An 18,143-nucleotide genomic window follows, 5' to 3' on the forward strand; every position below is an offset into this window, starting at 1 on the left:
GGGATCCGTATCAGGTGGGACTAACGGATAACATTGAAAAAGTTCAAAGAAGGGCGGCTCGTTTTGTACTATTGCGAAGTAGGGGAAATAGTGCCACAAACATGATACGTGAATTGGAGTGACAGTCATTAAAACAAAGGCGTTTTTTGTTGCGACGGGGTATTTCATGAAATTTCGATCACCAGTTCTCTCCTCCGATTGCGAAAACATTCTGTTGGCATCCACCTACATAGGGAGAAATGATCATCATGATAAAATAAAAGAAATCAATGCTCGCACAGAAAAACTTAAATGCTCGTTTTTCCCTCGTCTCGTTCGAGAATGGAACGACAGAGAGACAGTTTGAAGGGGATTCATTGAACCTCCTGCCACCACTTAATTGTGAATGGCAGAGTAATGACGTAAATGTAGATGTAGAAGTGGGCCACTGAGCGTCTGATTGTCGGAACAGGAAGAACGGGAATCTCCGTCGGTAGGAGCAGCCATTAAACTCCAACGGGATTGCTTTGACTGTCGGAAATCAGTCACAATAGACCGCTAAATGCCCATGTTAGTGCACAGACGTAATTCTCCTTAGTGGGCATAGCGAATGGTATGGAAAAAAGGTCTTTTTATAGACTTGCGGCCGCAAATGTCCGTTATCAATCTGGATCTGGTGAGCAGAAGGAACTAGCGCCACCACGATGTAAGTTATGTAGGACTGACGATAGTAGTGTTGGACAGTTGAGTACGATGAACTCGAATTTCAAGTTTACGGAACGTATGGAAGGATATGTAGTGATTAGATTTTCTCGGGAAGTATCGTGTGAACAGTGAAAACTGATCTTTGGCAGCGCACGGTTGGCCTCACTGAAACTCTGTTTCACTTGGGTGACACGGTTGCAAACGAATCTATGTCGCAAGTCTCACCTGCCACGAAGTTAATGCCAACCAAACTGCAGACGAGATGAAACTTCCTGGCAGATTAAAACTCTGTGCAAAGGCAAAGGTCCCGAGTTCGAGTCTCGTTCGGGCACAGAGTTTTAATCTGCCAGGAAGTTTCATATCAGCGCACACTCCGCTGCAGAGTGAGAATCTCATTCTGCAGACGAGATCGTTAAAGATTGATAAGAAGGATAAAAAACCGACAGGTATGGGAAAGGTAGTGTGGGTTTCGGTTGGTACCGATTTGTCTTGTGGGACTTTGTACTTGGTTGAACCATTCCCAAATAATGAAGAGTTGGATGATTCACATTATTTTGTGCACAGAAGCGTAGCGTGCGTGAGCGATGTTAATGGAGAATATGTGGTTCCAATTAGCATACATAATTCTGGCAGATGTGAACTTAGTCTGTCAAAAGGTAAAGTGATAGACGCTCTGGAAACATTAGAGGAAGAAGACTTCAAAGGTGGAGTCGGGATAGAAGCCGTAAGCAAACCGTCGAGACAGCAGTGCTACGAGGGAAGCTGGGTCACTTGAACGGCAATCATCGCACAGTTGCGAAAAAAGAATTGTTGAAGATTAGCGATTTGTTTTGTAGAGATGGGCGGTAACCAGCACTTCTGGAAACTCGTTATCATACTGTAACAGGGGATAATACACGGATTTATAGGAAGCCGTATCGCATAGATAGACGGTTATAGGTGCTAATAGAGGAATTCACTGAACTGCAGCTACGGGAGGGGATCATAGGATCTAGTGACAGTCCCTGCAACGCAGATATTGTTATATTGTTATTGCTCCTGAAAGTCATTGGATGGAACGAAGAAATACAGGTTTCTGAATGTACAGACCGATACAAGGTTTATCTAATCCTTAATATTACAGAAACCTTGGATAATTTGGGTTAGTATCGTTACTTTACTGCAATCGATCTCAAAAGAGGTTACTATCAGTTACAAGTAGCGCTTGAGGATAGGTTTCAGAGGAACCGTGACCTGCTCTTGGTGATGGAAATCTGTTGGTAACCTGCTGCTGATTTACTCAGTGAGATCCGGCATGAGGAGCGCCATACCTTTGGCGTGGCGGCTGCGGGACTTGGGGAGGGGGAAGTTTGCCCGATGCAGGGAGTTAGGATCCAGCCAGCCTTCACCCTCCGAGGGACTTCGGCCGACGAACTGCAAGCTGTCTGCGACCCAGCTGTGGGAGGCACGCCCTCGCAGTCTCCTAGCCTCGTAGATGTCTTCGGCTAGCGTCCTGGTCTACCCCTGGGGTTGACCGCGACATTGCTGTTCGGCATCAAGTCATCCATCGTCGGATACACTCATCCAAGCGCACGACATGGGACAACGAGTGCGCTTGGAAGTGCTTAGTCGACAAGACTTTGGAGGGTCTTTGTGGCTGGTGGCCCATGGGGGCCATGGCAGTGGCCACTGCGATCCAGGACTACAGGCGTCACTGGATGAGATCGGAGCGTCCGTGAATTCCGCAATTAGCTGCGTTTGCACGCATAGAGTGCAGACCTCAGGCTGGCTGGAGTCTATATAAGGCAGCTTGAATAAACATCATCCGTCAATGCTACCACTATTTTACTGCACGCCCCGGCCTTAAACTGCCGTCTCCCTCACGATTTTTCTCATCCATCCGGACATGTAGCAGCCCAGAATAGGTCAGGACGTTGCAGCTTATTCTTCATTTCATTTACTGGTATTTATTGACTGATTATTTCTTGTTTTATGTCGCTGTCGTTCGTACTAATAAAAAGAGCTTCTGGATTTATTTTGTAGAAGAACTTGGGCTTAAAAAAATTATGCGCGACCAAACTCTAATGTTGTGGCTGTCAAGGAAGTTTTCTATTGCAAGAGGTTTTTATTGGAAGAGGAGTCATGGCTGTCAAATTTTATTAATGTGAGAAGTGTCTTGGACGCTATGAAAAGGAAAGAAACATCATTTAGTAGTGGTTTTAAACATCACTCACAGACATAGCGCTGGGAAGACACGATGTGCGTCGCTAAGAAGTGAGGCAAATATATGTGTAATCTAAAGCAGAAACGAAAGCAGTGCCGACCGGCCTCAGCCACTATTCTAGAATAACAGACCTGTATGTACAGCGGCTGAAACAGGGAAGCGCCAGCCCAGGTGAGTTGTTTCCAGACTATTTGAGGAGACCTTCATAAATAGCAGGAGAAAGCAACAATGCTAGTTAAACTCTTCGAAGAACCTTAATTAGCGTTATACGAGTATAAACGGCAGTCGGAGCCAATTTCGGCAGTCACAGTCACAGCCGCTATTGGAGTCACAGTCGCAGTCGCAGTCGCAGTCACAGTCACAGCCGCTATTGGAGTCACTGTTCGCAGTCGCAGTCACAGTCACAGTCGTTATTGGAGTCACAGTCGCAGTCACAGTCACAGCGGCTATTGGCGTCACAGTCGCAGTCGCAGTCACAGTCACAGTCGCTATTGGAATCACAGTCACAGTCACAGTCACAGTCGCTATTGGAGTCACAGTCGTAGTCGCAGTCACAGTCACAGTCGCTATTGGAGTCACAGTCGCAGTCACAGTCACAGTCATTACCAGGCAGCAACCGAGTCGTCGGGAGCCGTCACTACAGAGCAACATGTCAGTGACGCTGCAGGAAACTGTGAGACACTGTACGCATTCGAGGGCGGCAACTGATTTTCTGATAAGTATCCAGCCACTTACGACTTCGCATACTTGTGTTAGATCACCCGGTGCAACACCGTTTCACAAAGACAGCGCTTATTCCAAAACTATCACACGATTCTCTTTTCCTTCAGCTGCCTTGACTTTATTTCACACCGTCTCTGCTACCTTTTTGCTTACTTCTTCACCACACTGATTCACTCTTTCTAACTTTGATCTGACTTGACTTATCTTCCTCCTAATTTCTTTGGCGGTGACTTTGCTTTCGATAATCTACGCAGCTAATTTCGCGTTTTGAGCCTCAATCCTTTCCTCTGTCTTATTCTTCATGCTACTCCCGTTATTTTCCAATATACCCTCAAAATCATAGCTCTTCACTTCAGTTTTCTTTCCTATGGACCCAATATGTTCTAAATGCGCTTTAAATTCCTTCCTCTATGCTTAGAATTGCTGCATAATTAGACTCTGAAGAGCGCTCTGTTTAAACACGGTCGTTACACGTGAGCCAGCTCTCAACATACACTACTGACCATTAAAATTGCTACACCTCGAAGATGACGTGCTACAGATGCGAAATTTAACCGACAGGAAGAAGATGCTGTGATATGCAAATGATTAGCTTTTCAGAGCATTCACACAAGGTTGGCTCCGGTGGCGACACCTAAAACGTGCTGACATGAGGAAAGTTTGCAATCGATTTCTCATACACAAGCAGGAGTTGACCGGCGTTGCCTGGTGAAACGTTGTTGTGATGCCCCGTGTAAGGAGGAGAAATGCGTACCATCACGTTTCCGACTTCGATAAAGGTCGGATTGCAGCTTTTCGCGATTGCAGTTTATCGTCTCGCGACATTGATGCTCGCGTTGGTCGAGATCCAATGACTGTTAGCAGAATATGGAATCGATGGGTTCAGGAGGGTAATGTGGAACGCCGTGCTGGATCCCAACGGCCTCGCATCACTAGCAGTCGAGATGACAGGCATCTTATCCGCATGACTGTAACGGATCGTGCAGCCACGTCTCGATCCCTGAGTCAACAGATGGGGACGTTTGCAAGACAACAACCATCTGCACGAACAGTTCGACGACGTTTGCAGCAGCTTGGACTATCAGCTCGGAGACCATGGATGCGGTAACCCTTGACGCTGCATCACAGACAGGAGCGCCTGCGATGATGTACTCAACGACGAACCTGGATGAACGAATGGCAAAACGTCATTTTTTCGGATGAATCCATGTTCTGTATACAGCATCATGATGGTCGCATCTGTGTTTGGCGACATCACGGTGAACGCTCATTGGAATCGTGTATTCGTCATCGCCATACTGGCATACCACCCGGCGTGATGGTATGGGATGCCATTGGTTACACGTCTCGGTCACCTTTTGTTCGCATTGACGTAATTTTGAACAGTGGACGTTACATTTCAGATGTGTAACGACCCGTGGGTCTACCCTTCATTCGACCCCAGCGAAACCCTACATTTCAGCAGGATAATGCATGACCGCATGTTGCATGTCCTGTACAGGCCTTTCTGGGTACAGAAAATTTTCGGCTGCTGCTCTGGCCATCACATTCTCCAGATCTCTCGCCAAGTGAAAACGTCTGTTCAATGGTGGCCGAGCAACTGGCTCGTCACAATACGCCAATCACTACTCTTGATGAACTGTGGTATCGTGTTGAAGCTGCATGGGCAGCTGTACCTGTACACACCATCCAAGCTCTGTTTCACTCAATGCCCAGGCATATCAAGGCCGTTATTACGGCCAGAGATGGTTGTTCTGGGTATTGATTTCTCAGGATCTATGCACCCAAATTGTGTGAAAATGTAATCACATGTCAGTTCTAGTATAATAGATTTGTCTAATGAATACCCGTTTATCATCTGCATTTGTTCTTGGTGTAGGAATTTTAATGGCCAGCAGTGTAGTATCCGATCTCCTGCTTTCATGGATATTACCCTGTACCTCCCCTGTCAGGCCGCCTGGCACCACTGCTGAATGCAGGTTGTCTCCTACTATAGAGGTCCACAAGGGTCTCGTCTCTTGTGTAGCGTTTAGGCCTGTACCCGAATCTTCCAGCCTGGTTCCACCTAAATGCTTTGAGTCCTACGACAGAACTATCTCGTTCTGTGGAAAGGTCTCCCCACTACTCTCACTAACGCTTCTGTGTGCACTTTTCCCTCATGACGCATTTTGGAAATGCTCTTAGTCTGAGACAGAGTGTACCTATGCAGATGCAAACAGAAAATTAGAAAAATGTTAAAACTCAGATGAAAAGTTAAATAAAATTGTTTCCCTTACCTAACTACACTAACTCTCATGGAAACAACACCTAAGGCTCTTCTCTACGGCACCCACTGAGACGCAAGCCACATAAAATTTACACACATGTAAGACAAAACCCCAAAATACACAAGAGACACACAATCACAAGACTGCAGAAGAACGCTATATCACAGTGCTGTTTTGCTCAAGTCAGAATTGCATGAATACTGCAAAAGAAATTTTACAAATTTGACAACTCACTAAAATAAACGACTAATCAAAAATTCTGTGATATCAAAAGAAATTCTGAGACGGTCACCAGATCAAAGATGTCCAATGTTCTCTCAGTTTCATAGACCTTACGCACTGATGCTACTCTCGCCTGACTCTGTTTAATTCTCAACTGTGGTAATATATAAAAACAGGGTATGTCTTATGCCATAACTAATGGGCATTATGTAGCCGCTGCTATTCTTCGGAACAAAAGCAGGCAATGCTTCTCTGTTGGTAAGTTTCACACAGTGCAACGTCACCTGAAGTCAATAAGAGGTTCAATGATTTATCGATAATGCGGTACGGAATCTGACTGAACCACTGCAACACGACTGATAAGGAAATTAATTTCATTAATTGTTTAAAAAGATGTTTTTGAAACAGGGTAGCTGTTCTCACTAATTACAGGAGGTGCAAAGGAGTGGAGGAAGGCACGTGGGTACGTGGGTGGAAAGTGACGGGGTGGGGGGGGGCGGAGAGGGGCGGAAGACTAGCAAACTATACTCCATGAAAACTGACATTTATTAACACGAGTATTCTCCACTCGAATTTTAGTATTCATTTAACGAAGCAAAATTCATCTTAATATTATGGTTCGTTGCAGTTGTTGGTTTCTTAACATGCCCTCTGGACATTATTCTGTCAGCAAAGGATCGTTTCATCAAAAGTATTGGACATGGTTGCTTTTGTGAACACATTGAAACTCAGACGCCACGGCTGGGAAAGGAAGCCACTAGAAGATAAGTTTATCAGTCGAAAAAAAATTCTAATAATCCCTACGAATTGCGAGCGGCTGCTATAAAACTTCGGTTGTAAGCGTTCTTTTGCTCAAAACAATCTGTAGAGCACAATAGAGAAAACCTAAATTAGGTGGATGTTGGAAACAAGTCGCCCTTTCAAAAACTGATTTGAAAAGTGAAAAAAATTGCACTTGTAAAATTTTAGCTACGTAATTCCCTTGAAAACTGATTTGAATTACGCCATGGATTGCGTACATTATAAACATTATAATCGTGTGAATGGAATTTAAACCAATTTTTTTTCTAAGTATGCTCAAAAGTAGTTCATGTTACTCACCACACCCTCACTAGAAACCCCTTCAGTGCGAGGTCGCAAAATACCAATGATATCTACAGCATTTGACATCCCACAGATTGTCTACGATGCAGCCACGATATTGGCTACTAATGACGAAACGGGATGGGACTGGAGGTATCCAATGACGAGCACAGCATGAGGCTACGAAGCGTAGTTGATCTGTTTAGTCGACGAGTAACTCACAACACTACTATGGTGCTAGTCGTTTTATACAAAGCAGAGCATTGGTAACGATAAACAGTGCAAACATTGCTTTATATCTACAACAACAGTTGCCGAAGTTGACATTTTGTCAGAAAGGAACCCAAGGAATTTCGCAGAATGAGAAGTGGCAGATGAAATATTAATATTTCTGCAAGATGAGTCAGTGGAATGCATGGTGTAGTACAGCTCGACTATGCGGACAATGTACATGAGGAGTACAGTAATGAGAATACGTGCTTAAAAAGTGAAAGTGATAATGAAACAGGTGTCAAGTTACGTAGTTCATCATCTTTCTCGGGCAAGGAGCCACAAATCACATCTCCAGTGAAACGTAGTAAAGGACAATCGTTGGCCAAGGAGCAGGTGCTAAAGATAATCACGTACATGGAAGATCCTCCTCAGCATAACAAAAAAATTATGAAATGATTTCGAATAATTCCGCAGCAATATGACCGTATACTGCATAAGAAAAACTACCGATATTCAATAGAGGACAAGGTGCACTTGTTACAAATGAAATGGCTCTGAGCACTATGGGACTTAACATCTGAGGTCATCAGTCCCCTAGAACAGGGGTTCCCAACAAAATTTACTCGAGGAACATGTCATCGAGCATGACTGGTACCTTGTCAGATCAAAGTATAAAGTACCTAAAAAAGCCAAATTAAGAGCCTTTTTATACGTTTTCTATTTATGGTACTTAGAAAAAATGTTGAGCTTAAGAGGCAGGGCGCGCAGTTAAGGGCATACATCAGAACTATTTGCCTCTCTCTAATTCTAGTTTTGCGCTAGAGTGTGCTAGTCTCATGTGTCTCTAGGAAGACGCTAGACGCAGAAGTTAGCTTTCGCTAAAGTTCTGCTCATGCAGAAAGCGGCCAAAACAAAAAAATCTGTTAACATACTAAAAATATTTCTAAAATATTTTTTATTCTAATAGCATCTTTCGGAACCCTCTGGCATAGCTTGCGGACCCCTCTGGCATAGCTTGCGGACCCCTGGGGGTCCGCGGACCACCTGTCGGGAACCACTGCCCTAGAACTTAGAACTACTTAAACCTAACTAACCTAAGGTCATCACACACATCCATATCCGAGACACGATTCATACCTGCGACCGTAGCGGTCGCATGGTTCCAGACTGAAGCGCCTAGAACGGCTCGGCCACAACGGCCGACTTGTTACAAAAACTGGTTTTTGCGCGTTTCAGTGATGTTCCATACAATTTACAAGATGTGCATGATATGACCTACTACGTTACGTACATCACATTGCGCGCGACATAAACTGTTCAAATGGCTCTGAGCACTATGGGACGTAACATCTGAGGGTATCAGTCCCCAAGACTTAGAACTACTTAAACCTAACTAACCTAAGGACATCACACACAGCCACTCCCGAGGCAGGATTTGAACCTGCGACCGTAGCAGCAGCGCGGTTCCGGACTGAAGCGCCGAGAAACGCTCGATCACCGTGGCCGGCGCGCGCGAAATAGATTACAGTGATTTGAAGGCAAGCAGTAACTGTTGCATAACTTCAAAAGGGGCTACAGAAATGGAAGACGTAAGACAACGAAGTTTCAGACAAAGCGTCAGCTTGACGATGCCAGCAAATTGGAGTTGTAGATGAGATAAACAAACCTATCCCTTCGATGGGTAAGGAATTCTGGAAATTAGAGGTACCAAGAGAATTGTATAAAGATCAAGTAACACTAATGCCTTAACGCATTCCTATACAATTATGCCGACCGTTAATCTGGATGGTAGATTGGTTGAAAAATTATTTATTGTGCTGCGAGAAGTTCGAGGTGCGCTGTAACCTACTATTCTTTATTGTCTGCGTGATCTTGCAAGGGCAGTAGCGAAAATTTACGTAGCAGCAAGCAAGATTGGGAACATAAGCGTAAGAGAACCACAGGTGTGATACTACCATTCTTTTAGCGAATAGCTGAAAATAATTTGCTTTTGCTTGACTCATAGTTTGTGTATAAAAATCATACTCCTTTAGCGTAAACAATCTCTCATGAAACATGTTTGACATTGCAGTTCATACCACCTGGAACCACTGGACAAATTCACCCTCTGGCTGTTTCTTTCTTCCACGCCTATAAAACACACTATCGCACTATCTGCAACTGCGCCCTAAAGGATAGACAGTTTCACGATAAACTCCGCGACATTCGCATTTGGTTGCATGCCATTACATTCCATCACATCTCATCATCCCGTTACACCAGTATGATGCTATGTATAATCGTTCTTTAGGACTGGATACCTAGCTGACCGTCTGTAGGGTTTGTGATTCCCAAGGAGTTCACGTTCGATCTTGATGGTGCGAATTTTTGTGATCAAGATGGCACACTATTTTTCATTCGGTGTTCATGGTGCGAGTTAATGGTTTGTTTTGAACATTTCTTGAACGTCGGCGATGTCAATTTTGGGTAGCGTAATACGTACACCCCATAGAAGACTGATCTATTTTCTGCAGCCCTCGTGATTCACATACTGAACCATTAGCAGGTAACATTTTTCCTGTCGTAATTGTTAAAACAACACCTTCAAATGAGCCTTACTAAAGACTGAACTTCCGACCTCACACACAATGGATTCCTTGTCAGACTAACTGGCTACAAAAAAAAAAAAACTTTCTTTAACTTCCCTGACACTATGTTATAGTGTAACATTCCTGAGTGGGGGCAGCGAATGGCCAATCGTCATTAGAAACGACCCCACAGAACCAAACACTTCGCCCAATCAAGTGGATGCTAAATAAATGACAGGGCCCATTAATCAAGCCTCCCACCAGCTTACAAACAAAATTCGCCCAAGAGTTTGGTGGAAAATTTCACAGTTGGCCTTTGGTCTGACTGAAATATCGCAAGATGAACTCTTACAAAGAACGGGACGAACTGTTATCTCCGGCTGGGTCGCGTCACAAACCAGCTTTGAAGGTTAAAATTCGGCGAATGTTCCCACACTTCTACAGCAAGTAGCTAGAAAGCTATACTGATCCTACGATCACATGTGCACTCCCAGTTAACCACACATTCATACAACACAGAGCTAACCGTGATTGGGATATGGTTGAAGGGAAACATAGGATGCTGGTATGAATTAAAAGGAAGTAAAATCAACCAAGTTGGTTCATGACACAATCACTTTCTCGAGCATAGCTGTATTATAAAGAAATAGCAGAAAAGCAAGCTGCTGAACTAGGTGAAAATAAGTTAATCGTTACAAATAATAATTTCATGAAAGCTGGATGAGACAGACTCTTTTCACCCTCTGACTACCAAAACGGAACGTATATGTCCCACCATAGGTCATTAGAGAACCAGTTGGAATTTGCTATGTATCAATGTCCCACTGGAAAAGCGAAGCCTGCTTATGGTTAGCAGGTTTCTTATTATTACATATTGTACCTTTAGGTTATGCTGTCTTCAAGTTCCGTTATTAACCCTCGTCTCTGTATTGTCGCATTGAATTAGTTCGCGCCTGCAGATAGACATCCCAGTTACCAGACTGCCTTCTCGTCTTCCTGGACTCATCGTGTTAATGAACTGCACACATGAACTGACATTTGGAACATCACAAACGAAGTCCATACTGTGCACGTGTAGTGTGAGTTTCAAATTGGAGAGATGCCCTGTCCACTGATGTGTGTCTGATTTCTCTACATCTTGCAGTTTCTGCGCCGTCGTCTTCTGAAACACTGAGGTACATACGAATAAAACTGTATGTATTACCTCCCTCACCCCAACCCCTTTTGAAAATGAATTGGCGGGATATATTCTTGTCATATTGTTACTTCTGACTATGACTTTAATTAAAGTAACCATACATTAATGTTTCTGGAATGAAATTGGTAGTCAAAGAAAACAGGTGCCTAACAGTGCGCCTGCTGGCCTGCAACCCATACAACGGCCGCGCCGTGCTTGTCACCTAACACACAGGTGTTACCGTGGGAAAAATTCGCTCAGCAACTGCTGCCGAGCTGGATAAGTAAGCATAATGTGAATGCACCATTTGACGGCTGCTGAGTTGGAGTGTAAACGGACGTAGCATGTTAAGGAGATATCCTCCAAGGGGCGACTGCTTAGAGAAAACAATAGTTGTGTAAGGAGGGACTAGTTTCATTGCGGTCATTTTCAAGAAGTTTTGTTACCTACAGTAGCAAAAATGCCACGAGGAGAAGACAATGATTCAGCGAGTTCATTCTATGTACCACCTAAATGTCGCTGTCTAATGCGATTGAATTATCGGAAAGGGAGAGTTCGGCTGGTGATTCAATAAGGTATAAGTTTATGTGGTCTGGTTCTCGAGAATATCAGCCGAACACTGGGCATTTTACGAGTGCCTCTGGTGCCAAAGCGAGTGCTGAAAATTTGTAAAAGTGTAACAAACTCAAAGATTTTTGTGGAATTTTTGTTACCTATCAAATATTTGAACACATTAGTGAGTACAAAAATATTTCTTAATTTTATCCATTGTTGTCACCGTTTCATCCGTGACTGTATTACATTCGTAAAACAAAGAACAACAGCTTTCAATCACAATCGTTATTTTATTTCAATGCACGATGCATTTCGAGCCCTGGGGACTCATCTTCAAGTTGTTTGACAGTCTGCTTTGATTTTTTCCAGATTTAGTTCAATTCTGGTGCTGGTAAACTTACAATAGTTTGTAACAACTAGGCACACTGTGAATATAAGTTAACAAAACTAATACAAATCGAAAATTAACCTACCTGTTTCCAGTATTGGATGTATACCAAGACCAAAATTAACCTAAGCCTGGGAAAAAATCAATATAGACTGTCAAAGCGCGTGAAGATGAGCCCCCAGGACTCGAAACGTATCGTGTATTGAAATAAAATGACGACTTTGACTGAAGGCGATTGTTCTTTATTTTAGCAAACAAATATTTAAGCTACACAAACTATAACAGTTCTCAAACGTTTAAATAAATGGGTGCCAACAAACAGGGAAGAAACAAAGCGTTTGTTCGGATTGATTTTGTGAAACTTACATCCATACAGCTATATTGATCCCAGGATCCACTGTTTATTCAGATAGTCGTAGGAAAGTAAGTAGAGATCGTTTACAAATTCGACCGAGAATTCTGCATTTCGCAGAGAATACAGTATTTGATGCTCTAGCTCTCTGAAAAGTTTAATCCATCATCGACGAACAGAACAAAAATTTTTAAAAAATATTTTGATGCTGCAGAAATATTGTGTATCGAACCTCTTACCTCATTCCGAGAACGAATTATATTTAGGCAATATCTGAAGTAAAAAAGTTTAAACTGTGAAGCGATGATAGATACTGCTACATTTTTCTAATTTACACTGTAAAGGTACTTGATAAAAAAAAATCATTACACCAACAAGTGTTGTGATGAATTTGTATCAAGATGTATTCAATGAAAGCGATACATCATGTATGTGTAACAGTGTAGATTTGGCATGTAGCAGTCCATTGAGAAAGATAGTAAAACGGCATCAAAAGTTAGCATTCTACCTTTCTTTGAACACCGCTGTTGTTAATGCGTTTTGTGTATTCCAAGATGTGACGAGATGAAACTGTCAATCCCAATATTTCGGAAACAGTTGGCAGCTGAGCTCACATGGCATTCACATGAAGGGGCTCCTGTCAGTGCAGATACATGACGAAGCAAATACCGGTCGAAACAAAGGAAGCAAAGCAGCATAAAGTGCGTACATGTTGTTCTGAATGTCACAAGACAAACACAGAAATATTCGGGCAGAATGCAAGTAGAAAATTATCTAAACAGATGGTTACCTCTCGTGATACATGCAAATCTTATCTCCAACTTTGTAATGAATGTTTCAATAAACTTCGTTAAAATTACAATATTTATTTTTTAATCTAGATACTACTGTCCCCATGCACTAACGTCGTCCAAAGGTAAAGTGCACTGTCAGGCTAAGGGGACCGCTGGGGCCCAAATGAAGTGTCCAATGTCAGACCTACTGGACTGACGGCGCGCTTGGTATGTTAATAAAAGTTTTCAACAACAAGATGGCTATCTACACTGTCTGTACTTCCACCCACCTCCACCATTGAGGCACTCGCTCACATCGTCCTACGAACATCCATTACATTTGGTGTCAGAAGAACTGCTGGAGGCTGCAGTGGTGGACCAACGGAGAACAAGAAAGAAAGGATGCAAAAATAGTGGCAATCAGTGCCAGAATACAACCAAGTGTCGACTTCAAGTTTTTTGGGCCTGTCTTGTTCCGTTTCCTCGTTTTCTTTCTTTTCCTGTTGGGGTATGTTGTACATTTATCGTGGGAGAAGTAACCAAACTGTCTGTCGGTACAAAATCGACAACACAGGAGACGATCCAACATTTGCTGAATGAGGTAACTAGAGCCAGGACTGATAACGCTACTTCGCATAAGTAAATACATGTATAACGGTTGGAAGAAGGCAGTGGTCGACTTCTAGTGTGTCTCTAGCAATCTTTGATGCTATTACTACCCCATTGGTGGCCCCAGTTTTGGAGAGGGCTGGAGAAGGTGTTTTTGCCTTTCTTGATAGATTACACACAGCCACGAAGTTACGGAAATGCAGTAGTGAGCAGTTGTTAAGTGTGGCTCATTTCAAATTAGTAAGGGATGCTAGATCATATGTAAAGTGCAATGAGAATTTGTGATATTCTCTGCCCTTGTGGACTTTCCGGAAGGGTTAGTAGATCATTACAGAAGAAAGGATGCTCCTAGGTATTATTATGAACAACATAATGGTTTAATGCAGAACAAGGTGAGTTGGTAGAAAGTTTTGAAGGCCATATCACGAAAATCATTATAAATGCCTATGAGCTGATGGATGATGATCATGCCAATAAGACTAATTTTTCAGGAAGGAGAACAACGACTGCTTGATACGTTTTTGCTGGGGTTCTCTGCTGAAATGTTGTGAAAAGTGCACATGGAACTCCTAAAAACCTAGGAAGAAGGAGTAACAACTGCGAAATCTTTGCGTGTGTCTCTGTCCGTACCCAGTTCCCCCCATCTTTGACTGATGAAGGACCAGCACTACTCTCAGGTAATCCAGAACAACGTCACATTCCTCTATCTGTCATCCTGCAACCATCCTTCCATCCAATAGCAGTTACAAAACCAACACAACGGCAAAATACCGTCGTTAGTACCATTCCCACAACGAAAGAACTACAAACTGAACCTGACGACACCCAGCATATGGACACATCTCTTCTCACTCCAACATCTTCACCTACCCTGGACACCTTCATCCTCTCCATCCCAGATCCGAAAGTCCTTAAACCCAAATCCCTCACGAACCGTGGTAAGGCGCCCAAGACCACGCGGCTACTCCGCGTGGCGAAATAGTAATAATTGTCAATCAATAACACCATTTATAGTTTTTCTATTGAGTAACAAGATGAATTATCTCTGTCTCTGCTAAAATGGGAACTATTTAAAACTGTTGAAGTATATACTTAGAGAATGTATTAACCTCAACTGGCAGTGTCAACTTCGTACTTACCTACATACGGGAAATGATTCCTTAGTGGTTTCTGGTGTTAAAACACGGCTAAGAAACATTTGTAACTCATTCACTCATACCTTAATTTTCTGCTACGATTTCTACAAGTTAGCTGAGAAGTACAAAATACTGCCTCTCTAGGAAAAAGAACTCTCCACAATGGTAGCTGACTGAGTTAAGGGCACACACAATCACGTTCTAAAGTGAACCCACCAGTTTACTTCGGCGAGTCAGCGCACGCAACAACGCTGCAATCTGCAACATTCACCTGCTCGCTTTCACTGCATTAAGTCTGACGTTGCCCTCTTACTGATAGAACATACGAACGCTTTGACTGAAATGAAAGTCCAGGGAAGAAGTTGAATCGCCAGCAAATAAACGCCAAATTCGTCTGGTAAAAGTAGACTTTACTGTTGAGACCGTATATTCATTTAAGTTGATATACATAAGCATAAAATTCAGAATCAGAGAGATAATTGAGTCGCACCAGAACTCAAAGAGGCTTCCTGGTAGCCATTAAATCCCAGTAATCGTCTCCCACTGAATTCTCTACGGCCTAGGGACCCCTTTTACTTTGTGTTCTGCCTTACGGCAGGTCGTGTCATGGGGGGAGGCCTCGCCAGAGAGGTCCACCGAATGAGCGTCTAGGGAAGTGATGCCAGTGGTGGTTTCCCGTTGCCTTCCACGGATGATGATGAAAAGATAATGAGGACAACGCAACACCCAGTCCCTGAGCGGAGAAAATCTCCGACATAGCCGAGAATCGAACCTGGGCCTTGTGATGACTGGGTGTTTTGTGATGTCCTTAGGTTAGTTAGGTCTAAGTAGTTCTAAGTTCTAGGGGACTGATGACCATAGCTGTTAAGTCCCATAGTGCTCAGAGCTTTTTTTTTTTTTTTTTTTTTTTTTTTTTTTTTTTTTTTTTTTTTTGACCTGGGCCCCTTGACGTGACATTCCGCCGCGCTGACCACTCAGCTATCGGGGGGGACCTAGGGACCACCGTGGGAGGTAAAACAACAGATGAACATTGTACCCACATTTTCAATGACACTTCTACAAAATATATTGCTACACATGACTTTATACACTAAACGCCAGGATAGTTAATTGAGATACTGCTTGGTGCGGTTCACAATAAGGTTCTTCACTACTATTATGTTTAGCCACTCAGTCGCGACCATGAGGCCATCCACAGTTATCTACAATAATACTGATGATATAGACAATAAGACATTTAGCACAGTCGTAGTTAGCGGTGCTGTGCAGAGCCATAACGCAAGTTTTGTTCACTTGACCTAACCGCGTCTAAGTCTGTAGTTGTTGCCCTCGTTCCAAATAAAACTTTTTTGCACCCAGCAAAGTCACTTTCTACGTGATTGTACGTGGTCTCACTTTGCAAAATCAGAGAAACTGGGAATTCAGTTATTTACCCCATTGAGGTTCCACCGCTTCCAGCAACATGATGCGCTCTCAGCGAACCCCTATCACGACTTGCATCAAACACGCTGCTCCTACTTGTGAACTTTTCTCCACCTGTGATGTCTGATATGCCACTTTTCATAGCACATGTAATTAAAATACTTTCATTAGCTCCTATGGCAACTAACGCTTATACTCATAGGCAGAATTTTGGGATGTACATTTCTTTCTCAAACAATATTTTTCCTGGCGGACTATCTAGTGTCTGCCACGCTTTAGGGGCAGGGAGGAGTTCACTCTGCTGGAACCAAGACGTCTATCTCCTCTCAAACTGCGTCTTACTTTTTAATTTTGGCGGAAGTATCACTACGCTAACCTTAGAGAACATTCGTGACGACACTTTTCCCCCACTTCATGACATGTTTTCCACTTACTTTAGTGGCTTCGGTTCTCCCACGGCTGTTCCGCGTCTCCTGGAGTAACTATGGACAAATATGGCTGTACTTACACATCCCTGAATTCTGCTGCTCTATTCGGTGGACAGTTCCATAGCAATCAAGTCAAAAGTTGGATCAATAGATTTCACATCTACTGCCGCATGTTTTGCAACCTATTAAGCAATAAGTTTGCATTGCTTCAACTTATAGGATTATGAAATACAGGGTGCATCAAAAAGAATCATCCTATTTTTAAAAAATCATAACTATTATCTTATTTGAGATATGTGCGTGAACAACGTATAACCCTCCTACTGCTCCGGCTAACTAGGATTTCCTATATTACCGTGTACCTAAGGTTCCTAATCTGTGGGGAAAAGGCATTTATTCCGAAGAATAATGCAAAACCGAGAGAAGTATATGAAGTTAGAACCGAATCGCCACTGTTCAGTGCTTTAGCAGTGACGATTAGAAACAAAGTTCGGTTAACTTTATATATTTTTATTATGTAAACTTATTTTTAATTAACAATATTTAGTGGAAAATTTGGAAAAAAAGGTTTTCAAAGTATATCATTAATGAAAACAACCGACGGTCGCCGGTTCCTCACCGGAACAATTAAACTGAAACTGAACTTTGTACTCGTAAGCATTCTTACGTAAGAGTAGTTATTAGCGACATGACGTAGGAACAGTACCTAACGCACACTTTCATGTACTTCACACTACACGTCACAGTTGTCAGATAATAATCAAACAGCAAACACATACAACATATTATTTTAATTTTCAAAGATCAATTAAAGTAAGATTGTTTACTGACTGTGGACAGAAACTTTTAGCTACGTTACTCACGTAATATTGACTGTCGTAATTGCAGCAAGCAGGAAGATTGTTTGAATTTACTCATTGGTAAGGACTGTCTTTTACCCAGCAGTTACTCTGATATTTCTTTGTAATAAAAGTTATAAATTATGCCACAATCTATGAATTAGAAACTGTGCTTTGACAATGAAATTCAGTGTCCATGTTACATAATGTTTAACTATCAATTTTTTAATACGAAAATTACTCTATTTTTTAGTAAATGAATTAATACTGGCTTTTGCATCATTTTATTTCTGACATTATTCATACTACAGCCAAAGATTTCATTATTACGTAATTGTCTAAAAGTTGGAAAAATTTTGTTTCGATAATCCAATAAATAATGTTCGCTTCATTTTCAGTTCATTTTTTGATTATCTCGGTTCGTACAGAGGGATAGGATGGATCCTACGTGGATAACGACTTAGGAAAATTTTTTATGTGACAATATGCTCGAAAACAATGT

The sequence above is a fragment of the Schistocerca piceifrons genome, chromosome 5, assembly GCF_021461385.2.
Source record: "Schistocerca piceifrons isolate TAMUIC-IGC-003096 chromosome 5, iqSchPice1.1, whole genome shotgun sequence".
NCBI lineage: Eukaryota > Metazoa > Arthropoda > Insecta > Orthoptera > Acrididae > Schistocerca > Schistocerca piceifrons.